At 36.7% G+C, this 26,294-nt stretch overlaps 1 long non-coding RNA gene and 2 pseudogenes across 1 annotated transcript; 1 reads left to right on the plus strand and 2 right to left on the minus strand.

Annotated features, from left to right (window-relative positions):
* The window catches only part of LOC127806373 (Golgi SNAP receptor complex member 1-2-like), a 42,934-nt pseudogene extending 29,548 nt beyond the window's left edge, over positions 1-13,386 (minus strand).
* Positions 13,387-16,905: 3,519 nt separating this feature from the next.
* Positions 16,906-17,585, plus strand: LOC127806946 (uncharacterized). The gene is made up of 3 exons (XR_008024539.1): positions 16,906-17,138; positions 17,329-17,393; positions 17,488-17,585. It is a non-coding gene; the product is annotated as an uncharacterized LOC127806946 (long non-coding RNA).
* Positions 17,586-18,135: 550 nt separating this feature from the next.
* Positions 18,136-19,147, minus strand: LOC127806374 (putative pentatricopeptide repeat-containing protein At1g09680; annotated as a pseudogene).
* Between the last annotated feature and the right edge of the window lie 7,147 nt (positions 19,148-26,294).

A 26,294-nucleotide genomic window follows, 5' to 3' on the forward strand; every position in this document is an offset into this window, starting at 1 on the left:
GCCCAGTTGAACTCGCTCTTGCCTGATATAACGTGTTGGATACATTTTTGAAGGGGCCACTAGGACATTTCTTGTAAATCCCTTTGTCCTTCCAAATGTCTGCATCACAACTGATCTATCGATCGTACTTCTAAGGGAGGTAACATTCCCTGGTGCTCGAGATGATGAATTGTGGTTTGAGATTGGTGGCAAATTGTATAGGTATGGGAAGTAGGAGTTCATCCTAGTAAGTGGACTTCGATTTAGCCCAATCGACAAACAAACCCTAGTAGCGAAGCCCGTGGGGGATGATAGTTTACGGGTACGACTATTCCCAAGTCTACAGTTGGTGTGTGTTGCTCACATCAAGTCCGTACTCACCAGAAAGAATCTAGCTACAAACAATGTCCTTAAGATGGGATACATTGCTTTGGTCAACATGATATTACTAGGCTGTGATGAGCGAAAAAATGTGCCTAATCTCTTGTGAACTATGATCAAAGATTTAGAAGCATTTAAGGCTTTCCCTTGGGGTATGTACATATATAGTCAAAGTCTATATTTCCTTCGTTGGGCAACTATTGCTGACAAGTTGCATAGTAAGGTTGGGAAGAAAGTTAACATTTATGGCTTTGTCTGGACATTTCAGGTACAATTTGTATATGAATTGTCTATAATAATTATTGTTTTGTTATCTTATGTTTTTTGTAGCTTAAACTTTTTTCTATCAATAGTAGTGGCTAATTGAGACATTCCCATGGGTTTAAGCCAAATGGGCCAAAAGAGTACCTGATGCAGTCATGATTCCAAGGTGCAAGAATTGGCTATCTAGCAAAAAGCCAAAAAGAATCAATTACGTTGAATGTTTTAATAAGGTAAGTGTGTCACTTTTTAAACTGGCCTATTATCATATCTTAAGTGGTTTTTTTCATGTTTGTAATTTGGATATGCTAACATTTGTAGGCAAAAGGTTTGAGAAAAACGCTCGAGCCTATAGAGAAAAAGCAAGAGACAGTATTTTGGAGGTCTTTTAACCCCATGCATTCAGTCGGGGTTAATGTCTTTAAAAATGAGCACGAAGGGGGTGATAGCTGATGATAAGGTTGGATGTAGGAATGGCAGGGAAGAAGGTAGGGAGGAGGTGGGGGAAGAGGATGCAGCTAAGGATGATGATGCAACCAAGGAGGGTGGGCAAAGGGTGGAGAAGGAGGAGGAGGAGGAGGAGGAGCTTCCGCAGAGAAATGATGAAGGCAAGATTGCCCGAGAGTAGGCATCGTGGATAAGATGAGGTTGGGGTAGTCCTTTTTGTTTCCTATGGCAAAAAAATGTTTGTTTGTAAGAGTTTAATTGCTTAGTTTTTTTTTTTTTTTTTTTTGAATATTTTAGGTCACCCATATGCTGTTAACTCGAGTGTTAGAGAAGTTGGATAGCATTGACACTCGGTTGAGGTAGGTTGAGAGGAATCAAGAAGCATTGTTGGCTAAATGATGCAAGCCTGATCAGCAACGAGATCAAAAGGACTGTACATGCCATTTTGGAGTAAGCCCCAAATTTTTTATTATACCTTTACATATGATTTTGAAATACTACAATTTGTTAATGATTGATTGAAAACAGTTGCAGTAGAAAAGAAGTGGTTTTGCTGGCGAACGCTCTGATTTTGTTTTGGTTGGCGAATACTTTGATGAATTAAATGATCAGCAGCGAGATGTGGATGACCAAAAGTCTCGTTCTGGATTAAGCCCCTAAACTTTGATTATACACCCTTACTTCTTATTCTTCATACTTTACTGGTTGGTTAATAATTGTTGCTGCAAGAAGAAGTGGTTATAGACGGCAGACAAAAGTTGCGAGCATAAGCACCCTCATAATATCGTCATCCACCATTTACTGATCCGACGTGACGGAAGAGGATGAAGAATAAGGTCAAGTTGGAATGGATGAAAGTGGACCTGATAATAGACTTGACTTCACAGCAGCCTGCGACAACAAAGGGAACAAGACTTGTTGGTCCTCCTCTGGACATAATAACGAGCTTGGAGGAATTAGAGTGTCCCCTTGAGGGGTATACTCAGTATATAAGTTCAAATGATGACATCAGGTAATTATAAATAATCGATTTTTTATTTATTTACATTGGTAATGCATTCTCACCGTAACTATAATTGTTGGTTAATTATGGTCGTAGCACTGGTTATGTGCTCCACCTATTGTCGTTCCATCTCCGTGAGTTAGAACACACGGATGGTTGGTTGAACTGATACCACATTGACATGTTTTTGTGTTGTCTCCATCGAAGGAGAGATACAGAGCCTTGTCCTCTATATGATACCAAATAAGCAGTGATGTCAACTACGTTCTTTGTAAGCATCACATGTCATTTTACTTTGTTATTTTTTTTTTTCACTTGTCTTGTGTGATTAATGCCCAACATTTATATTGCAGGGGTTGTATCCAAACTATAGTAAAAAAAGTACCCTAATTACTGAAGCAAATGTCCCATCAAAGTGGGACAATTATGTCTTAGGGAATACTGATGATATACCTTAACAACAAGTTAACTATGTAAGTCTTGCTCTGATGTTGTATAATAACTTTAGTTTTAATGATTGATTCTAGCTGGTTTACTCTATGTTATTATGTTACTTGTAGGTCTTACTCCCATGTAGTGTAACTAACCAACACTGGATTCTCGTAAAAATTTGCCTGAGTGAGATGAAGGTTGTCATATGACTCCTTAACACATAATGATGACAGTAGGACGTCCAGGTTCAACTTCATGAAACCATTTGCAAGCCTTCTACCCTTGCTCCTAATGCGCAGTGGATATTATGATAGTAAATCCACACCTGTGCCCAAATACGGACAATGAGATGTGGAGATTGTTGATCCGAGCAAGGTTAACATTCCACAGCAACGAGACGAGTATTGCAACTTTTAAATTATCATTTACTTCTAGCTAAACAGTTGAATACATTAAAATGGTGAAATTTTCATTAGATATTTTGACATTGAATTTTGTTTTGTTATTTCTAATGCAGTAGTAGTTGAAGTTACTACATAATAAAATACGTTGAGGACATTTTGAGGCACAAAGAGGATCGTTGGGTGATTGATCAGTTGTTGGATGATGCTATTGCCTTCCAGAAGAAAATTGCTTATTATTTGTATACAGTTAGTAAAGCCATTCTTGAATGATTTTAACACTTGTAAGAACATACTTGTAAGTAAAGCCATTGAATGTAAGTGGCATTATATTAGATAGATCTTATTGTGAGAACATAATGTGTTTATAGGATTGCAAATTTGTGTTAGGGTGTATTTTAGATGCGTGTATGTAAACAGGTCAAGATGATCGTTGGCGGACTATAACGTAAATATAGTTCGCCCACATTGTAACATTGGTGGACTTCATCTGCCCTAAAGTCTGCAGAATTAGGGCAGACTGGACTACATTATGTAACCTTGGCGGACTTTGTCTTGTATAAAGTCCGTCAGGCATACTTTGTAGCTGATAAAGTTTGTCGGGTATAGAATTAGTCTGAGACATTGTTGGGCAGACTTCATGCATGACAAAGTCCGCCCGTCGACGTTGGTAGCGGACTTTATAGCAGATAAAGTCCGCTAGGCATTGAATTGGTCCGGGACTTTGTTGGGCGGACTTCATGCATGACAAAGTCTGCTCGTCGACGTTGATGGCGGACTTTATGGCCAATAAAGTCCCCAAACATTGAATTGGTCCGGGACTTTGTTGGGCGGACTTCATGCATGCCAAAGTCTGCCCATCGACGTTGGTGATAGACTTTATAGCCGATAAAGTCCGCCAGCATTTGTGTTCCATGAAATAGTTCGCCAAACTTTCATTTTAAGCTGTACACCCCAAGAAATGACTTCAAAAATGAAAAAAAAACAAAAACATGGTACAAACACAAATGAAGAATGCTTCAATCTATTTTTCTGTACGAATGCTTATCAAACATAATAATGCTTCTCAAACATGAGCTCATTTAGGGACGCAAGCGGAAACACACTGAACTCCAATTGACTTCAAAAATCTAATTGGCTGTCATTGGGCTATTACGGGTACATTGGCATAAAGGGTAATGGGTTCGATTGGGTCATGCCAAAGGTAGGCACAATTGGCATTCCATGAGCAACATTCCAAGTATGAAAGTGAGCAGCCTACAACTAAAAAGTATGGGTAGAAATTTATATTTAAACATAAAAATAAAAATACAAGTACTTCATTGATCAAAGTACTTACCATCAATTGATGTGAGTATGAGCTTGGTGTAAACGCATGATATTGTGCTTCTTGTAAAAAGGCTTGATTGAATGCTTGAACTTCTTCAACAATATTTTGGCTCAAGGCCTTGCCTTTGTTTGATCTTGACGATCCCACCTAGACATCAATTGAAATGACAGTTCATATTATAGAATTCCATTACAATTGAGAAAAAAAAAATACATTCGCTTTCTTCATAGTTATTTTCCAATGGGCCCTTCTTGCGAAGCTTCTTAGGTGTTCTTTTTGTCTGCAAGCATCTCGGACCAAATATTTCCTCGCTTGAAACTGTTACTGCCTCTCCATTAGGGACTTCATCTTGCACACTATGCAACACATATACATCACCACCACAGCTTGGCTTTGAATTAGATATGCCCAATTTATTCATTTGAAATTGGAGCCACTCTTTAGTTTCCCAAAATCGTTCTTCATCGTCTGTTACCTTGGCAAAGTCACTGTAGAGTTCATCATATCTTAATTGGCTAGCTAGGCATGCTAATCCATCCGTTGTAGTTAATCTTAACCCTTATGTAAGATCTACTGACATCTCTTCTCTATCAACATAAAATATACCTATCAGGAACTGATCTAACACCATTTTGTATCAGTATTATTATACAAATTGTTCCCCTAAACTCAAGCATGTAACAACTACAAATAATATCACATTTATGTTTCTAAAAAACCATCGAGTATATTTTTTCGTGGACTCTTTGTTAGACAAAATAAAGCAATACATCATCCCAATAAACTCATCTTGAAACTCTTTGAATTTTGCAATTTTGTACACTTGCTGAAATTGTTTTTCCATTACATATTTTGATGCACAAGGGACCATCTGAGAAAATGACTTAGCGTCAGTCTGAAACTCATTTTCAACTTTACATCTAATTGGTTGCTCATACTGTTCAATAAATTTCTTCAAGGAGGTTTTCGAGTGTACATATTCATCGAAGAATGCATTAATACTCTCACTCCGTTGGGTAGTTGACATCCTTGCCCAAAAACTTATTTTCAAGAAATATGGGACCCAACAGTCTCTTTCTCTATAAAGTCTAGACAGCCACTCATTGTTATGCAATGCATACTTATCAATCATTGAATTCCAGGCATGTTTGAATTCTCCAGGACTTTGTGATTCATACACCGCCTCGTGTACGGTAGAAAAAATAGAAGCTTTACAACTGTGGGGACCAAATTTTTTAGGTAATTTCTTTAAATATACCATAAACACCACCTATGTTTCATGGTAGGGAAAACAATCTCAATAGCATTCTGCATGGCCTTATCTTGATCAATAATTATTCCTACAGGGGCTTGACCCCCCATGCACTAAAGCCATGTACCAAATAGCCATAGGAAAGTCCTGGTGTCCTCATTGAAAATTATACCACATCCAAGCAATATAGACTGTGCATGGTGATTCACACCAATAATTGGAGCAAACGACATGTCATATCTATTGGTTAGGTATGTGGTATCAAATGTCAAAACATCATCAAATTCCTTATATGCTTCTTTACGCCTATTATCAGCCTAAAAAACATTCCTCAACCGAGATTCTTCATCCAAATCCACACTAAAGTAAAAATCCAGACACAATAATTGTATTTTTGAAAAGTACAATTGAAAAGCAACAGCATCGCCTTCCCCGAGCCTTAACCTTCTCAACTGATCAATGTAATTCCTACAATCCTTCTCCACAAAATTTAGGATCTCATATCCACCAACTTCAACAATAGCTGAGTTATAACTTTTGTGTAGCGGAATTACAGCTATATCATTCACTTCTAGCTAGCGCTTCACATGTTAGCTCAATTGTCTGTTGTATTAATATAACCTAGATTTTGATAGACTTGTTTTATGATTATACTCAAGATGGACCATGATAATTCACCATTTTCCTAAAACATTTGAGGATGCTGTCATCCTACCTTTACAGCCAAACTTAATAGTTAGTTGAGGTTTCAAAGAATTTCTAGCTTTACTATTTCTTTTCTCTTCTCAGCTGCATGAATACTCCACATATACTGCCACCCCATCATCACCCTTTTTGGAATTCCTTCTTTTAATAGGAAAACCCACATGGTATGTATATCTTTTGTAAAATTCAAAAAACTTCATTCTCGTTATCGAATCTCATTCCAATCCTAGGGACAAGCTCATCGTTTAATGCAACACATTCATTACGTTTGATATTAGTGTCGTTATTGTCAATGAAGGTTTTGTCATTATCTTCAATTGATTTTGTAAGCATTATATGATTCGCTACATAAAAAGAATATAATGTTAGCTACAACCAGTATGTTTTATAACTTTGAGGCAGGCTTAACAGGTGATAAAGTCTGCCCTAATGTGTTAAGACGGGCTTAACAAGCGATCAAGTCCACCACAACATGTTGGGGCGGGCTTAACAAGCGATCAAGTCCGTCCAACACGTTGGGGCGGACTTGATCAGTTGTTAAGCCCGCCCTAACATGTTGGTGCGGACTTTAGCACTTATAAAGCCCAACAACATGTTTGTTGGGGTAGGATGGCGGACTTTAGCACTTATTAGGCCCGCCCAACGTGTTGGGGCGAACTTAAATAATGCTATAGTCTGTCATGCCCTCATCGTTGATTAAGTTTTGGCGGGCTTCTTGGACTTTAGAAGCTATAAACTCCGCTCGGGAGGTCTGAGTCATATAAAACATCATATTTCCCCAAAAAACAAAAACATGCATACATACCTTCATTACTCATTGTTAGGTTTCAAACGTTCTATGAGCAATAAAATCTGAAAAATGCAAAACGAGAAGAAACTTAAACCAAAAATCCAACAAATTAGCTCAAAGCGAGGGGGTGAGAAATACTTGAGAGTGGGATTTGAGACCGACAAGTAAGAGAGCGTCATGCAACCCGCCACCAGGCGTCTGACAAGAGAGATCCCTGGAGACAATGATAAAGAGAGTTGAGGCCAGCGAGCTAATGAGAGCACCGACGAGAGAGAGAGAGGGAATTTATTTCACTAGGAAATCTGGAGGGTAGTCACGTAATTTGATGTGCAAGGGTAGATGTGTTATTTTGCGGCATTATTGCCCAAATTGTCGCCGAGATTGGCCATCTAGCATTTTCCATAGCATTATCCTTCAATCTATATATATGGAACATAAAGAGATCCAGCTTTCTCAAGAATATCATGCAGTGAAGCACCAAATAGAATGCCATCCATTGTATGGTCTCATAAATCTTGCAATAGAGTATTAAAAGGCTAGCCATTGAAGGATTCAGTTTTTCATCGTACAAATTGAATTTCTTTACAGAGAAACCACTAATGGACCAAAGAAAACTTGGTAAGAAACACTTAAAACATGACATGGAATATAATGGGCTTACAAAAAATATGTCCATGGGTAGAAATGGTAAGAGGTCTGGAATTTAGGTAGCCAACCCTACCACCTAGTGGGCTTAGGGATTGTGATTGTTAGTATTGCATGCTGGAGCATTAAGCAACTGACTTGAATGAATGTTCATAAAATTAACATTCGTCCTACTAACTACAATGGAAAAAAGAAAAAGTATATAGTATGACCAACTCCAAAAGACAAAGGAATTAGGTAATTTTAAGTATAAATGGATACAAGATCCACATAAACGTCAAGAAAAATCAGAGCTCCATTAAGCAAGAAGAAGGTGAACAGTATTAATGTGAGGAATAGGATACTCCGGATGGACAACATTAAAATGTATTGAACTATATGCAAACGATAATTCTACGTAGACTTCAACTTGAGTATTCCAAAAATGATTATCTTCAGTTCACAAGATGACATCCAGATTTTAGACTTCGCAATACATATACCAGAACTGGGACCAGTGTGTTGATTTCAGATATTTTGCAATACATCTTTAAGCAACAAAAAGCATCTCAAATATAATTTTTCAACTTTAGGTATTTCGCATTTCCTGGGCATGTGAAATCTACATATGAGAATTTTAGTTTTCTCCAATAAAAGAAAATACAATTACCATTGCTGCAAAAGTAGGGCTTTTTTTTTATAAGTTACAAATAGGCTAAGCAAACAATTCACATTGATCTTTGTCAGTGCCACCAGGATCTGATAATTAAGCAAAAAAAATTTTGAGTTCGGACCATATGCCTGATTGGATATTTGCATATTTCAAACAAATAGCAAAGGCTGTCTCCTTATGATATGAAATAGCTACCATAATCAACATTTTCAAAGAAGTTATCTTCAAAATGCTTGATGAAGATCGTGTTCATAAGAAACTATCGACGTATTTTACGCATGGACCAAATACAAGTGAAGTCTTATACTCCCCTGTATAGCGGCCCTCTCCCGTAGTAATTGCACTCTAGGTGACGTACTCCCAGATGCCTGCATCATCAGAACTTACCTCTAAGAAAATAATTTGAGTAATAATTGGAAATTAGTATTTCAACCTTTCTTACCTTGTACTCGCTGATATCATCTCTAACAGAGCTAAGAAGCTCCACGTGTTCTCTCATTGAGTTTATGTTTCCCTTTATTCGTCTAAATTCCTAAAAGAAGCATATGGCATTCAGTGAACAGGAAGAAGCCATAATCCATAAGCCAAATCATTAACAAAGAGGAAAAATTGCCATTTAAAGCCATAATTGCAATACCCCATATTTTTGTGATGATGTCACGTTATTTAGATGAGCTTGGGATACCAAAAAATTGGCATGAGAGAGTAATAAGTTATCGAATCGACTGCAGGGAATGCCCTGAGACTTAGATATCAAAGGAAAATGATATGGTGTCGTCAAGCATCCTGAGATAAGATTTATGACATCAAAAGAAATCAGATCAAAGAAGATTTTTGGTGTAGCTATAAGTCGGCCTGAAAAACTGAATCAACGGCAGGGAACGTCTCAAAACCTAGATTTCTAAAGAAAATGGTATGAAATCAATGAGTGTCTTAAGGTAAGATTTATGAAGCCAAAAGAAATCAAATCAGAGGCAGTTTTTGATATAACTATAATTCAGGCTGAAACATTGAATGGTCGTAAGGGACTTCCAAAAAGTGGGTGGAACCCTGAAGGGACTCTGTTTTTATTTAAGGATCAACCCTGAAGTGGTATCGGGATGAAACAAAGGTCTTGTAAGGACACTAGGGAAAAACGTACTTTTCAAGTAACTTAGAATTATTAATTTTGAATTTTAAGTAATTGATGATTATTAATTCGAGATTTGAGAATTGTGCAAAGTCTAAAATGAGATTATGAAGTTAATTAAGGTTAATTGTGAGGGTATGACCTTGGTTAATTATGAGGAGTAATGAGGTAAGGTGTTAGGTATGGGCAAAAGTGAGTTGGTAAAAGTAATGATGGCATCAATTAATTAAAAGTATGGTGAGGTGAGGTGAGGCATGGTGAGATATGGTGAGGTGATGAGAGGTATGGTGAGGTGATGGTGAAGTGACGTGAAATATGGTAAAGTGATGTAAGGTATGGGGTAAGGTATGGTGAGTAAGTAAGAGTTATGATGGTGGATCTCAAAAGTGTTTCATTTTAGCTTTGTATCACTTTGGAGTCTAATCCTATAAATAGGGCCATGGGGGTTGTTCTCAAATCATTCAAAGTGAGTTTGAAGATTGAAGGATTCTAAGGTAAGGATCTTATTCTTAAGGCGCGTAGTTTGGGGAAAAGCTTGTATTTTCGAAAATGTTGGAGGGACTTCATCGAGGTGAGTAAAATTTCTCGTAAATTTACATAAACCATGATTTGTTTCGATAAGTATGAGGATGCATAAGGAGATGTTATTTAGAGAAAGATGAGCTTTATGGAAAATAGGAAATATTAGAGAAAAATCCTAGAAAATAAGGACGTTGATTCTTATTGGAAATTATTGGCCAGGGGGTGATTTGGCCAAGTGATTTGGAGATTCGTGCTAATTTTGAGGAAAATCGCCGTTAGGGTCAAAATCATCTTTTTTCCAAGGTGAGTTTTCTCAGTACTCTTGCTCCTATTGCATAAGATATGTTTTGTGAGTGATTCAATCCAGTTATTGTGCATATTCTTATTACTTTTGATCACTCTTGATTTATTGTGAGTGGTTCTATCCTAAAACTGTTTGTTTCCTATGGTTATTCCACAAATTTCTGTTGTTCTCATGCATTGAAATCATGTTGCATATATGAAATACGTTTTCTTGGAAAACATATGATATTGGCTTTCAAACTGTTGCATTTAAATCTGTGTGGCCCCTTATTCGTTGAGAGACCCGAAAGCAAAAGCTAGATATCCCCCGAGAGGAGCTATGAGTGCGCCATCGAGAAATCTCTCATGGGGAAGACCATGAGCCTAAGGGACAACGTGTGTGGTACTTTGCATGAATTCTATGAGGTTGGGCAGAGGTGAGATGGTTCGGGACCTCCCAACAGGCGTTATTTGTGAGCCATTTAAAAAGCTCTTGTTAGAGGAAGTTGACATGTTCAGAGGCACTTTGGAATAGTTCTCATTTTTTCTCCATTTATTTTATACTTATTCATGCATGTATATAAACTATTTTGGAATCCTCGCTAGAAGTTTCATCTTCTAAACTTTGTCCCTGGGATATTCAACGTCTCAGGCGAGACACTAGAATATTCCCCATTCCAGGTGAATCGAGCTACAGTGGTTGAGATGTAATGGCATGAGGTGACGTGTCTGATAGGTTATGGCATGATGTTTTTGGTAGTTTGTTTCTTCATGAAGATTCAGATATATTTTTAGTCATATTGAGAAGCTTATGTTCTATTGGTAAATAGTCTCGTGGAATGAAAGATCGTTATGTATTTCGAAGAACGTTTAAGAAACGATCATGTAAAATTGTTATGTTGAATAAATGGTACAATTTGTTATGATTAAAGTAAATTCGATTACGTACCATATTAGGTTTCGATTCATGTTTCCACATTTATAATGATATGTTGGGGGATTTTCTTTAAAATACGGTACTTGAGGTGTTAAGAAATGTTTCGTGGAAAGAGAATAGGTACTTTTATGTTGAACCCTAGCATAGTGACATGCCAAAAAAATTTGGGGTGTTATAGTCGGTATTAGAGCGAACTTATTTGGAGACTTAGAAAACTAATGGTTCATAGAATGAATCCCTACTTAGAGATTCGGGGTTGTCTACTGTTATGGCCGGGATGATGGCCCAGGGGTGGCCGCTGATTGAGACTTTTAGCCTGATATCGGTGAGTATAGTGCTGAAGGGTTTGTTTGTCCAAATAGTTGCCATGGGGATTTAGCTAGATCTGGTGAACGAGATACGAGAGACATGTGTGGATGACAAGTGTAATTGTCTATGGATTGATGGGCGTAACCAGCCCAAGGGTTCTAATTTTTGGGATGCGAGATGGCATTCTCAAGTTTTGGCGTAGGATGTTCATGCCTAAATGTTTAGATATGTGTGGTCATCTGTAAAGAACCACAGTAGGAAATTCTGTGAATAAACATGCTCGTAAGCATTGGATGTGTAATAGTGCAAACTAGTGTGTTTGTTGAGGATTGAATTGATCTATGATTGAGGCGTTCAAGTAATGAGCTGTGTTTTGCCTTAGTCATTTGACCAGTCTAGTGCAAATTTCAAGGACAAAATTCTTTTAAGAGGGGAGAATGTAATACCTCATATTTTTATGATGATGCCATGTAATTTAGATGAGCTCGGGATACCGAAAAATTGGCTTGAGAGGGCAATAAGTCGCCGAATCGACTGTAGGGAATGCCCCGAGGCTTAAATATCAAAGTAAAATGATATGGTGTTGTCAAGCATCCTGAGAGAAGATTTATGGCATAGAAAGAAATTAGATTAGGGACGATTTTTGGTACAACTATAAGTCGGCTTGAAAAATTGAATCAACGGCAAGGAACGTCTCAGAACTTAGATGTCTAAAGAAAAGGGTATGAAATCAATGAGTGTCTCAAGGTAAGATTTATGAAGCCAAAAGAAATCAAATCAGAGGTTGTTTTTGATACAACTAAAATTCAGGCTGAAAAATCTAATGGTCGTAAGAGACTTTAAAAAGTGGACGGAACCCAGAAGAGGCTTTGTTTTTATATAAGGATCAACTCTGAAGTGGTATCGAGATGAAATAAAGGTCCTGTAAGGACACTGGGGAAAACGTACTTATGAAGTAAATTGGAATTATTAATTTTGAATTTTAAGTAATCGATGATTATTAATTCGAGATTTAAGGATTGTGTAAAGTCTAAAATGAGATTATTTAGTTAATTAAGGTTAATTATGAGGGTATGACCTTGGTTAATTATGAGGAGTAATGAAGTAAGGTGTTAGGTATGGACAAAAATGAGTTGGTAAAAGTAATGATGGCATCAATTAATTAAAGGTATGGTAAGGTAATGTGAGGTATGGTGAGGTGATGTGAGGTATGGGGTAAGGTATAGTGAGTAAGTAAGAGTTATGATGGTGGATCTTAAAAGTGTTTCATTTTAGCTTTGGATCACTTTGGAGTCCAAGCCTATAAAAAGGACCATGGGGGTTGTTCTCAAATCATTCCAAGTGAGTTTAAAGATTGAAGGATTCTAAGGTGAGGATCTTATTCTTAAAGAGCGTAGTTCGGGGAAAAACTCGTATTTTCGAAAATGTTGGAGGGACTTCATCGAGGTGAGTAAAATTTCTCGTAAATTTACATAAACCATGATTTGTTTAGGTAAGTATGAGGACACATAAGGAGATGTTATTTTGAGAAAGATGAGGTTTATGAAAAATAGGAAAAAATAGAGAAAAATCCTGAAAAATTAGGACGTTGATTCTTATTGGTACTTTGCATGAGTTCTACGTGGTTGGGCTAAGGTGATATGGTTAGGGATCTCTCAAGAGGCGTTATGCATGCACCATTTAAAAAGCTCTCGTTAGGGAAAGTTGACATGTTCACGAGACACTTCAGAATAGTTCTCATTGTTTCCGCATTCATTTTATACCTGTTCATGCATGTATATAAACTGTTTTGGAATCCTAGTTAGAAGTTTCATCTTCTAATGGACTTTATCCCTGGGATATTCAACGTCCTAGGCAAGACATTGGAATATTCCCCGTTCTAGGTGAACTGACCTGCAGTGGTTGAGATGTAACCGCACAAAGTGACATGTCCGATAGGTTATGGCATGATGTTTCGGTAGTTTGCTTCTTCATGAAGATTCATATATGTTTTTAGTCATATTGAGAAGCTTATGTTCTATTGGTAAATAGTCTCATAGAATGAAAGATCGTTATGTATTTCAAAGAACGTTTAAGAAACGATCATGTAAAATTGTTATGTTGAATAAATGGTACAATTTGTTATGATTAAAGTAAATTTGATTACGTACCATATTAAGTTTCGATTCATGTTTCCGCATTTATAATGATATGTTGGAGGATTTTCTTTAAAACACGGTACTTGAGGTGTTAAGAAATGTTTTGTGAAAAGAAAATAAATACTTTTATATTGAGCTCTAGCATAGTGACATGCCAAAAAAATTTGGAGTGTTACAGCAATAAAGGCACATGCATAGGCAACAACATGGGATCGTCTAATAGGCACACGTAGTTATCTTTTGATAAGATGCATTATATAAGAACCAGCTATAAAAATCAATAACTAGATTTACAATCAAAACCTATAATGATTTTATGCAAAAGAAAAGGCCCTAGGAAATGTGTAATGCAGCAAAAAAACCCACTCATACCAGATCAAATACAAACTTAACTTTTTGAAACAGGAATTATGAGATTAAGATATGTGTCTCCATCTCCTGCTATTTTTTGACTATAGGTCATTACCCACATTCTTAAAAACTGTAACTTCACTAAAAACTATTCTTACAGGTGGTATTTTCACAAAATGGTTGCTATATATAATCATGAAACAACCTTTGCACAGTTGCATTCAAGATCCAAACTTGCAATTGTAAATTGCACTTGCATTTCGAGACAATTTGGTATTTTCCTTTTAGCTTAAAGACAATTTCCTCTTTCACCCTGTCCAGCCAAATGCCTAGATTTGTATATCATTACTTTCCTTGAATTAAAGGACAATGCTATACGGACAATTTTCTCAAGATAACTTGGTTAACAATCTGAATTACCGTGATATTTTGGCGTCAAAATATAGCAAGCATATGAATCGCTCTCCCAAAAATTAAATGACTGCCAAAAACAAATTAGTTTCTCTCCCAAAAATACCCTCACAATACATCCGCTCTCTGCCTCTTTCTTCTCCAAAGACTCGCTCACACTCTCCCTCACAAACCCCACACACTCTCTCTCTCTATCTCCATTCAAAGATTCGCTCACTCCCTTCCTTACAACCCATCTACCTGCCTACCGTTGGCCGTTCGACCCACCTACAATACGACTGTAAGCTTCCGGCGACTACATTATGCTACCGCACCCGTTTAACCGCCGGCAACGTTAGGATCGACTGACTTTTTAGTGTGTTATTTATTTATTTATTTTTTTACTAATACCCCCACTCCTTCGACTGATATCCATGTTTTTTGTCTTTTTTTGAGCAACAAACCCATTACAGTGCGACCCGCAGACCGTACGACCCCCCTAAGCCGGGCGAAGACTTCACCGTGCTACCGCACCCGTTCAACTGCTGACAAGGTTAGCATCGACTGAGTTTTAATATATTATTTTGTCTTTTTTGATCATTGGAAGACAAAGCATGTGGCTGGGAGGAAGACGAATGCGTTGGGCGGACTTTACAGTCTATAAGGTCCACTCAACGGATTTAATTTCTTATTAAATCTGCCCAACGGATTTTATAGCATCTTAAATCCACTGGATGGACTATATTCCTCATTAGTTTCGCCCCGGCAGACTTAAAGGAATATGGTTCCCCCAACGCATTTAAGTCTGCCCGGTAGACTTTATACTTGTTCAAGTCCGCCCGGTGGACTTTATGCTCATTTAAGTTTGCTTGGCAGTCTATATTTCTCATTAGGTCCGCCTAGGTGGACTTAAAGGAATATGGTTCGCCCAGCGCATTTAAGTCCGCCCGACAGACTTTATGCTTATTTACGTCTGCCAGGCGGACTATATTTCTCATTAGGTCCGCCTTGGTGGACTCAAAGGAGTTTTGTTCGCCCAGCACATTTAAGTTCGCCTAGCAGACTTTATACTTATTTAAGTCCGCCTGGCGGACATTATATGTGTTTAAGTCTGCCGACTGGACCTTAAATATATTTAAGTCCACCGAGCGGACTTAAAGTGTATTTAAGTCCATTGATTTTCTACTCTACCCAGCTTCAAAACATTTAAAGTGCGCATATTTTTCAATCGTTTATGTGTTTACTACTACTGAAAATTGTGTATGGGATATTGCAATTAGATGCTTAATGTTGTTTTTTTTTTATTATTTTTGCTTTTACAGATGGATCATTAGTAAGGTAGGCAACTCACTTATGTTCACACTCGAAGGGAGACAAAAATACAAGCTACGACACATTGTGGGATCTACCAACTTGGGCCAGTTCACCTTGCTCTAGCCCATTATAACGTGTTGGATACATTCTTGAAGGGGCTATTAGGACATTTCTTGCAAATCCTTTTGTTCCACTAATACTTTGCATCACAATTGATCTATCTAGTTCTTCTGAGGGAGGTGACATTTCCTAGTACCCGTGACGATGAAATGTGGTTTGAGATAGATGACAAGACATATAAGTACGGGAAGCAAGAGTGAATCTTAATCAGTAGACTTCAATTTGGCCCAATCAATAGGCAAAGCTTGGAAGCGAAGCCCGTAGGGGATGATAGTTTATGGTGGCAACTATTCCCATATTAATAGTTGGTGTGTGTGCAAAACTTACATTCCATACTCACCAGAGAGAATCTCGCTCCAGACAATGTCCTGAAACTGGGATACATTGTTGTGGTCCACATGATATTACTAGGCCATAATGAGTGTACAAATGTGCATGATATCTTGTGGATTGTGATCAAAGATTTACAAGCATTTAATGCCTTCCCTTGGGGTACATACATATATAGTCAGAGTCTATATTTTCTTCGTCTAGCTACCAGCATTGACAAGTCTGAAAAAAAAGTCAACATTTATGGTTTTGTTTGGGCATTTCAGGTACAATTAGTAATTTATTGAATTACATTACATTATTGTATATGAATTAGTTTACCTTAATTGAAGTAGTTTACATTATTGTATATGAATTACATTACATTACATTACAGTAGTGGTTGATCGAGACATTCCCATGGGTTCAAACAACATGTGCTGAAAGAGTACCCAAGGTAGTCACCATTCTCAAGTGCAGGAAGTGGTTATCTAACAAGCCAAGAAAAATCAAGTACGATGAATATCTTAATACGATAAGGAAATGTCGAGCCAAGATCTGCTGTCTTAAAATGTTGTCTCATTGGCTGTCTCTCCAATAAAAAATTGCCACGTCATCAAATAATTAAACCCAATCAAATTTGCTGCGTCTTCAACGTAACGGCAGCAATTAACGCCATCTTCCAAAACTGCTCTCTAGACTTTCTTCTTGCCATCTTTGTACCTTGCTTGACCTTCTTCTAGTCGTCATCTTCTTCCACCTCAAGGTCCAGCTTCACAATCACTGGCGTCGGGCGCCACCTTTGCCTTCTTCCCAGAAGACGATCGCTGGCACACCAGCACCAAAAGACGATCAGCATTGCCATCTCTGTCGTCAACCCAGATCTGGTTGGGATTCTCTACCAGAGCCCGCAACGAAGACATCTCGGCCACGTTCGAATGATTGTTCCAAATATCGGAATTCATTTTGAAGGAGTTGTGGGCATATTGCTGGGGTGCTTTGGGGAGGAGATGAGAGATGGGGAAGTAATGCACACCAGGTGTTTGAGGTATGAACAAGGTATAAAATTTCTTAATTAATCTTGTTTTCCCATTTTAAATGGCAGCAAAAATTATTGTCTTTTACAAATTTGTCTTTGTGCTTATGCTTGTATTTATGGATTTTATGTCATGGTTCAACTAATTTATGATATAGAAACTAAAATAGGACCAAATCAATAATCTTTTTTATTTTGTATTGGTTTTTGCAGGTTATGGAGGCCAATAATTTTATGGAACATCAATCTCGTAGAAAATTGGATTTTTGACACCACAGGTTTGTTGCTCTTTACTGTAAATGTTTAGCGTTTTTTATATACTTTGGATGTTAAAGGTTTGGATTCATATTGTCTATGCATTTTTATTGGCAGAGACACATCAGTCAACTTCATCATTTCAAAGATTTGGAGCATAGAAATTCACAGAAGCATGAAGAAGACTTGAGGTTGCTGGTTGCAGTTGATGTTGCTGGTTGCAAGTTTTTAAACAAATACTTGTTATTAAGTAGTACATTAATGGCTCATTTTCCATTGTTTGCTAGTTGTATAAAAACATAAACATTTGTGAGTAACCAGCAACATCATTTATTTACTGGTTACATATTTACATTTGTGTGGGTTCTTTTGTCTGCTCCTAATCTATACATGTACAAGTGTGGGTTCTTTTGCTGCTCCAACCCATAATCACAATCTCACAAGCAGCATAATCAAGAACTAGCCCTTTCTCATTGCGTAGTTCATCAAAGTCCTCCGATTTTCCATGCTTGCTATGTACTTCTAGTAAAATGTTGTTGTAATATTGTCTGGAGCCACTCTGAGATTAAGCATTACATCTAAGAGCATATTAGCATTTTTCATCTAGCCTTGCTTGCATAGCCCGTTCATAAGCACATTATAGGTTGCAACATCAGGGATGCATCCATCACTCAGCATCTCCTTTAGCAACTTGAAACCCATTTTTATATCACACAGAACACATCGATGACCATGGTAAATGTAGCATCGTTGGGCCGCCTCACTCTACTGTCCATTCTTGCATAGGCCATTGAGGAGGGTGTTGTACATAATTAAATTAGGTTTCACACATTTCCTTAACATCTCATGATACATTTCCACAGCAAAGCCAACCCTTCCATGTTCCCATCAATTAAATTAGTAAAAATAACATCATTTGGCACCAATCCTCTGTCACACATTTCATCAAACATCATCTAATCTACTATCCTTGCAAAATCCATTAATCAAGACACTGTAAGTATAGGCACAACCCTTTTTAACCTAAACCCTTCCTCCAAATTTCCCAATTTACAGTAACCATCGTATTAAAACTAATAGCACTAGGCCTCAAATCCCACTTCCCAATTTGATAAAAAATCAACTGGGCTTCTTTCATTTTACCTTCTTTGCACAAGCTGTTGCATCAAAATGTTAAAGTTGCACACTTTAGGAGGGTACCCACAATCCAAAATATCCGAGTAGAACGCCTAAGCTTCTGCAGGCGAATTCGACTTCATCAACAAGTCAAGAAGACGGCCACAGGCTTGAAACGTGACGTCAATTCGATGCTTGCGGACCAAACGAAAGGACTGAATCACTTCAGAGACAAAGCCAGAATCAACATAAGCGTTCATGAGAGCATCGAACACGAAATTGGATTGGTGGGCGGCTCTGGCTTGGAGAAACGATGCGAAAGCGGAAGCAGCGGAGTCCTTCCCCTTTCGAGAGACAACGAATCGGATGAGATCTTGAGCCTGGGAGTGCATTTGATGAGCGAAGAGGAAGGAGGCCATGGCGCAGTAAGAGTGGAGGGTGTGGCGGAAGGGGGATCGAGAAGAGAGCCATGTGAAGGTCTGGAAAGCAGTTTTGGAAGATGGCGTTAATTGTTGCCGTTAAGTTGAAGATGCAGCAAATTTGATTGGGTTTAATTATTTGATGATGTGGCAATTTCTAATTGGAGGGACAGCTAATGGGACAGCATTTTGAGGCAGCAGATCTCGACTCGGAAATGTCACCTAACCTGAACTAGTATCATTTATTTTTTTGATATATAATATTTGGCTATGTTAACATTTGTAAGTAGAAGGATTCAACGAAACACTCGAACCCACTGAGGTGGAGTGGGACACTACTTTTTAGAGGTCTTTTAACCCCATGATAAGGTCTTTTAACCCCATGAAGTTTACAAAAATGGGGGCGGGGCGGAGGGGTGATGATGATAAGGTTGGATGCATGGAGGGTGGGGAGAAGGGTAGGGAAGAGGTGGAGGCAGGAGATGGGGATGCAGGCAATGAGTGGAGGGAGGAGGTGGAGGCAAGGGAAGAGAATACAGGCAATGAGTGGAGGGGGTGGAGATAGGGAGGTTGGGCGAGGATGAGGACACAATCAAGGAGGGCAGGCAGGGGGTGGAGGTGGAGGAGGAGTTGTTTTTTCGTAGAGATAGGATGTCGAAGGCAGGACTGCCCTCGAGTATGCAGCGTGGACAGAATGAGGCAATGGTATGATTATTACCTTTCTTTTTTTGTATTAAAGGCAAATGTTCGTTTCTATTTGTTTTTTAATTTTGTAGATCACTGAGATGCTAACTTGAGCACTTGAGGTGTTGCAAAGTATGGGCACAAGGTTAAGGCGAGTAGAGAAAGACCAAGAAGCAAGAAACAACAGGGTTACTCAAGCGTTTACGTTGTTGGAAAGCATTGACAGTCGACTGAGGCAAGTAAAGAAGAATCAAGAAGCACTTTTTCTGATATACGCAGCCCGACTATCCCCGAGCCTTCAGATCATACCAATGTCTTTGATGATCAATGGCGAGATGAGGAGGACCAGACATCCCATGTAGTGGTATGAACCAAAATTTATATTATATCTTTACATATAATTTTGAGATACTACCATGTTTTAATAGTTTTTAAAAATGGCTGTAGGAAGAAAAGGTTATGATCGGCGAACACGCCAATGTCTTAGATGATCAAGTCCAAGATGGGGAGGACTGGACAAGCCATAATGTAGTAAGCCCCGAATTTTCTATTATTCCTTTATGTTTGTCTCTGAAATACTACCATATTTTAATGGCTGACTATAAACTATTGCAGGAAGAAGAGGTTATGGCCGGTGGACGAAAGTTGCAACCACGAGTACTTTCGCAATATCATCGATCACCGTTCATTAACCCTATTCAGAAGAGGAGGAAGAAGGACAAGTCCTAGGGGATAGATGGTGTCAGCGTGGAGTTGTCGCTAGACTTGACTTTGTTGCCACTGTCGATAACAGAGGTGGCAATATCGGATGGTCCTCCTATGGACAATGTAGCTGGGTTGGACGATAAAGGTCCTCCAGAGGGATACACTCAGTATATGAGTTCAAAAGATGAAATCAGGTAAGCATAAATAACTGGTACTTTTTTTATTTACATTGGTAATGCATTATCACCCTAAAAGTAATTGTTGGTTATTGTAGTCGTGAAACTGGTTATATGCTCCATCTATTGCCATTCTACATCTGTGAATTAGAGGACATGGTGACATGGTTGTCTTGGTATCACATTGACATGTTTTTGTGTTGTCTCCGTTGGAGGAGAGATATAAAGCCTTGTCATCCGTATGATAAGAGCTATGCAGTGATGTCAACTACATTTTTGGTGAGTACTAAACACATCACATCTCACCCTAATTTTTTTTTATAATTTACATTTCTATGTCGTCCAGAGTGGGATAGTTATATTATTTACACTTGATGTCAACTTGCAGGCATCATATATTGAATTGAGTAAGAAAAGTATATCGTTTATTGAGGCAGATGTCCCACCAGAGTGGGATAGTTATGTCTTAGGGAATACTGATGACATCCCTTGGCGGCCAGTTGACTACGTAAGTCAGTTTTAAACTTTTCATGATTGATTTAGTTTTCTCTGAGATTGTTCTTTGAGATTTGTTGTTGAATGGTTGTAACAATATGGTCGTGTATGGCTGGTTGTATGGTTAGTGTTGTTGGGAGAACTTAATTCTTATTTAGGTCTGCTTGGCGTACTTAATGCTTAATATGTATTAAGGTCAGCCTGGTGGACTTAAATAAGAATAAAGGTCTGCCAAGCAGACTTAATGCTTAATAAGTATTAAGGTCAACCTGGCAGACTGAATTCTTATTAAGGTCTGCCTAGAATTAAGTCTGCCAGCCTGACCTTAATACTTATTAAGCATTGATGTAACACTCCAAGATTTTTGGACGTGTTTTTTTTTTCTTCAAAACTTTCCTATCTCAAATGAGAATCACATACATCCAAAAAATATTATAGGATCAAAACCTCAAATGAAGATCTATATAATAAAACACGATAGTTTTTGAAAATGTCTCAAATGGGAGACATTTCAATGGCTAGGATCAATTTCTGATGGATTGATGGTTGGGATTAAAAATTTTCCCGCCCAACAATTCCAAGCTCTGCCTCATTTCATTTCTCTAAAGCCATCAAATCTCACGCAATCAAGCTCTCACCTCTCACACTCTCTCTCACCTCTCACTCTCTGCATCACTCAAGCTCTCACCTCTCTCTCTCTCTCTCATATCATTCAAGAGTGGTCCGCGGACAAACAAGAAGTCGACGAAGTCCTTTCCAGCCTCCGTGAACACCACCTTATCTGTGGTGGTGTCTACTAGAAACACATCTGGGAGGTTGCCCGCGGCGGCGAACGACTGATGGTGGCGGCCTCTCTCTCTCTCTTACTGACCCACTCATTCTCTCACTCACAGCCTCTCTCTCTCTTCCTCTCTCTCACAGACCCACCATCCTCCCTCCGCCGTTCACTGCTGCGGCCAGATCTCAGTTGCTGTGTATATGTATGTGTGTGCGTGATATGTGTGTGTCATGTGCGTGTGTTCTGCAAGTATCTATGTATATATTATGTATATGTGTGTGTTATGTGTGTATATATCTATATATATGGGTGTGTGCGAAGGCGTGTATGTGTGTTTGTGATGTTTGCTGTGTATATGTGTGTGATGTTTGTTGTGTATATGTATGTGTGTGTTGTGTGCGTGTATCTGTGTATATATTATGTATATGTGTGTGTTCTGTGTGTATATATCAATCTCTGTGTGTGTGTGTTTGATTTTTTGTTTGGTTGATTTTAAATGGAGGGTAAGAGAAATGAGAATGAAAGTTGGATTCTTGGCTCTCTGTGTTAATATGTGCATTTGAATTTGCTTAGGGTGAGTTGAAAAATGGAAGTTGGAATCTTTTCCTTGAAAGTTTTTCTTTTGGTTTCATTTGAGATATTGTTTACAAACATACATACAGTAATATACATACATATAATATAGACAATGTGTTCGTCTTTGTTTTCAACTTTTATCTTATTATTTTAATTATAATTGGTGTAAAACAGTAATATATGGATAATGTGTGTATATAGTTTCAATGCATATAGTTCCTTTAGTTGAGAAGGTCAATAATATAGCATTTTAGTTGAGCTATTTTAGTATATTGATAGCTATAATCTTTAATTAATTTGAAAGCAACGATAAGTTGTGGGATGGTGGGAAAGGAGCATGGTTGCCTCTGGATAATTTTGCCTTTTGCATGCCCTTTTGTGCAGAGAGAAGATGGGGAAAGTGGGTATTTGTGAAAAGAAGAGAGCCTTGCAAGTGGGTATTTGTGAAAGGTCTCATGCCTTCGTACAGGTACTCACTCTAACTTAGTGGATGCTGACCCACATGCCCAACCCAACAACTACTATTTGTTAATATAATATAGTAATTTTTTACTGTTTTCTTTAACAAAAAAGTATTATATAATTCGTTTTCATTTTAATTTAATACAAATGTATTATATTTGTTAATAATATTAATACAAATATATTTGCCATATATTTTCATATTGTGTTTTATATTTTAAAACATATGTTTATTTCTACAATTTGAACTATATTTTTAATATATAAATAGTAAATACCATCATATAAGTAGTAAATACCATCATACATTAACCATCATACAATTTGCTCATTTTATTTAATTGACATTCCTTAATTAAATTTAACTAATTGATTAGATCGAATTCATACATTCTCTTTTTTTCTTAAAATTTTAAAATAAATTACGTAAATATTAATGTGTTTTGGTCTATTAACAAAGTTTTAGATAAATTACAAATTTTTAGATAATGTATTTTGGTCTATTAATACAAGGGATGCCATTTTTTTGTTAAAGAAAGCAGTAAAAAAATAAACCAAAGATATTTTGAAGAACAGTTATTTTGGATGTCTATTTAAAAAAATTTCTCAATTGGACATGATTTTTTTAATTTTCATTTTATGTAAATGTATTTTTTGGGATATCTTTATTTGTTGTAAATGAATTTTTTGAATTGTGTGGATATAAAGAAATGATGATTTATGAGTTATGATTTACAGATATGTAAAATTGTTTTATATTTAATTTATAATTTTAATGTTAGATTTTGCTTTTCACCTTTATTTCATATAATATAGCTTTAGTTTTAATTAAGAATTTTTTTTGTAAATTTATTTTTAGTAGAAAATTAAATTTACATACTATACTCTTAATTGTAAACAATTAAAAATTGTCTCTTCATAAAATAAAAATAGAATTATTTTTAATGTAGGATGATTTCTCTATTTTTTAATTTTAAATTTAAAATGTCACTATTTTATGTTAAAAATAAAATTATTATTATTATTATACCTTAAAAACTTAAGCCTAAAAACAAGTAAATCCTTTATAAAGACCCAATTTGCCCATAAACCCACTTAACCCAACATCAATGGTGAATCAAATTGGAAAAATATTCAATCTAATGGTAATTTTAAATTATCTAATTATATATTATTATGTAACTAAACTGTGAATATATGGCACCAAAAAATAAGAAATGTTATTTTATTTTTAATTTTTTCAAAACTTATTAATTATCATGTGTCAAATTTTCACATTATGTCATCTTATTTAAACTGTTCTTACCCATGTGTTGTAGTCAATGACAGTGGCAATAGTTGAAAGTTTAAATGTTTTTGCACTGAATGTATTTTAGGAATTGTTTAAAAAGAAATTGAGAGTAAGGGTGATTTGTTGTGGAGTTATTTAACAAAATTGGTCTAGGAAGGAAAAGACCGTTTGTTTGGAACTATTTAAAAAAAAAAAAAAGGACTGCTTTAACATTTATATGTAATATAGCAAGAGAGTTTATATATATTTTTTTGTACATTTTTAAGGAAGTATAATATTCTATGTTGTATTTTAAAATTTTTTGGTAAATCTTCACTCTCTATGACTTTGTTATCTGTTGAATTTTTTTTTTTTTTTGCGTAAATTTATGTTTGGACTTTCGATGTGATAATTATTCATACTAGGTTTTGATTTTTTATTTTAATTTCATTTCTATAAAATTGTGTTCTGATTTTAATTTTATCATTTTAATGTGATTGTTAAAATACATTTATTCTAACTATTGGGGGGGCTTGCGGGTGAGACGGCAATGAGGGGGGGCGGGAAGGAAAGACAACGGATGGGGGCAAGGCGTTGCGAGGGTTGGTAGGGGGGCGATGGTGGTCCGAGATTACTCGCAAGCCCCTAATGGTCGCTGTCGAGGGCCCTTCAAGCCCCCGACCAGCAACGGTTGGGGGCTCCAAGGGCCCCCGGCGACGTCTGGTATGTATTGTTTGATATTTAATTTTTAATTTAATTTGTTCAGATTCTAGAGCACTGATGTGCTTTATTATATAGATTTAGTAATTTTATTTCTTTTTATTATAAAACGTTAACAAGTATATAATAATTTTTATTTTTATTTTTTGTTCAGTGTTTATAATTTTTCTTTTTTACAATATTAATGAACATTATTACATTTTAATCTTAATATTATTTACATCGTGCCTTTAGGCATGGGTATACGCTAGTACATTAACATTACTCAAACACAAGTCATATTACATAATATTCGTTCATCTCACAAAGTTGAAACATAAGTTTCTCAACATGATTATTACATCACTGGGCCTTCGAAAAATGCATCAAAATGCCAAAACATGCAAAACTTCATCAGGCACGATGCTTTGTGCCGCTATGCATCATTCTCATGGTTGCAAACCCCCTCTAGAACGTTTGAAGGTTCCAGAGGTATAAACCAGGTTAGATGTTGAATCATCTAAGTAAGGTTTTATATGACGTTCTACCCTTGTGTTTAGTTTTGATGATGAAAAACAATACTTTGTTCTATCCCCAAGTTATGAGTCAAGTCTATGGTTTTCAACAAAAATCAATTTCAAGTGCTTTGTTAAAATGAAAACCAAAAAGATTTATGATTTTCTATATCAGTTGGAGATTTGCAAAGTCAAGTATTTAGTCTTAAATGAATCTTCTAAAATGATTTTCGAAATAGCTTTGAAGTCGTTGGTCAAGATAGAGTTAAAATTGTTTTATGGCAAAAGACCAACTTGAACATAAATATGTTTGATGAAAATCCAATCTTAAGTATGAAAAATCATTTATGTTAATCTCATATTTCAAAATAAGCTTTCATATTTTGAAACATACATGAAAGGTTTTGGTTCGAAATTCAAATGTCTGAAAAATCCTTTAGTTCATGCATCATGTTTCGAAACTCCTTTTGGTAAGGTTTCAGTATTTTTCTAAGTCTAGAAGATTAGCACCTTATAAGGAGACATATAAGAAAATAATTTCATTTTGGAAAACTATTTCTCGGTATTTTGATAGCTTCTATCAATTAGTGTTAAAACGATTTTTAATGAATTTTTCAAGAAATAGAAAGTGTATATCTTGGATGTGGTAAAATCGCAAAATCCTAAATTTGTACTAAAATCCAAATTCTACTTTCTTATTCTTATGGATTTTGATTTTCTAGATATTTTTATTGAATCCAAATGGGGAATATTTTCTTATTTATATTTATGTATTAAAGTAAATGGAAGGTAAAATATAAATAAAATAAAATGAGGACATTTACTTGTGTCGACCAATGCTCTAGCATCTGTCGACAGGCAGAATGCCTGCACAAGGAACTGTCGACCGGATTAGATGATCTGTCGACCGGATTTTGAATTCTTGCTAATTTGTCGACCGTTTGTGTTGTAGAAACCCCCAACGGCTAGTTTTTCCACTCACCCAAAGTGCTCTTCCCACTACCAACGATAAGATTCGTGAATGGGCTC

This window comes from Diospyros lotus, chromosome 7 (assembly GCF_014633365.1).
Source record: "Diospyros lotus cultivar Yz01 chromosome 7, ASM1463336v1, whole genome shotgun sequence".
NCBI lineage: Eukaryota > Viridiplantae > Streptophyta > Magnoliopsida > Ericales > Ebenaceae > Diospyros > Diospyros lotus.